The sequence below is a fragment of the Gopherus flavomarginatus genome, unplaced genomic scaffold, assembly GCF_025201925.1.
Source record: "Gopherus flavomarginatus isolate rGopFla2 unplaced genomic scaffold, rGopFla2.mat.asm mat_scaffold_49_arrow_ctg1, whole genome shotgun sequence".
Classification (NCBI taxonomy): domain Eukaryota; kingdom Metazoa; phylum Chordata; order Testudines; family Testudinidae; genus Gopherus; species Gopherus flavomarginatus.
In genome coordinates this window covers 1775838-1776825 of record NW_026115106.1, presented here as the reverse complement: position 1 = coordinate 1776825, position 988 = coordinate 1775838, and positions in this window count along the sequence as shown.

Below are 988 nucleotides of genomic sequence, written 5' to 3'. Positions count from 1 at the left end.
TGTCACCGGGATCACAGCTCCACCTATGATGCGCTGTTCACACTGCCGCTTTTCATGGCTCAAATTTTGGCATTCGGGGAGTGTTTTTTCTCACCGCAGAGAGACAAAATTTTTAGCAACAAAAGCCGAAATTAAAAAAAACTCCTCTGCAACCTATTTAATTTTACCTTTATACAACCTTTATACTGCCTCCAGTTCTGGTATCCTCATTTGAAAAATATGTTGTGAAATTGGAGCTAGGGCAGCAAAGAGCCACCAAATGTTCTGAGGGCTGGAGAAAAATGCCTTCCAGTGAGCTATTGAAAGAGCTCAACCTGTTTAGCTTATCAAAAGAAGATTGAAAGGTGATTTCATTGAAATGTTGAAGGGCCTTAATGGAGAGAAAAGATTGGGTATTTTCGGGCTCTTGAATGGAGCAGAGAAAGGCATAACAAGACCCAATGGCTGGAAAGTGAAAAGAGACAAATTCATATTGCAACTGAGGCACAATAGTCAACAGCGAGGATGATTCACCACAGGAGCAAGCTACCAAGGAAAGTGGTGGATTCATCATCTCCTGATGTCATTTAATGAAGACTAGATGCCTTTCTGGAATGTGTTTGCCCCCAAAGTAGCTGTTATGTCATACAGGAGGCCTGTGATATGCAGGTTAGATGCTCTAATGGTGTCTTCTGATCATGAAGTCGACTAATTTCTGAAAAACTGAGTGTAGCATTGGGAGCAGCATCTGATGTTTTCCTGTCTAGCCAGCTTGCTGCCTAGAACGAATGCTCCTTGAGTGGGGTGATCCACAGGGAGTAGCTCAAACCTCCAAAGTGCCTGGCCAGGGCCAGGACATTAGCCCAGTAAGGGAGGGGTGTGTCAGTGACATCACAAAGGCCTTTTGCAGGACTTCAGACTATTGGTCAAAGGTGGTGGGGAGGTGGTGACCTCACAGAGAGATGCTGACATCAGCCAGGCAGGATAGGGGGGAGGGGCCAGGGAAACC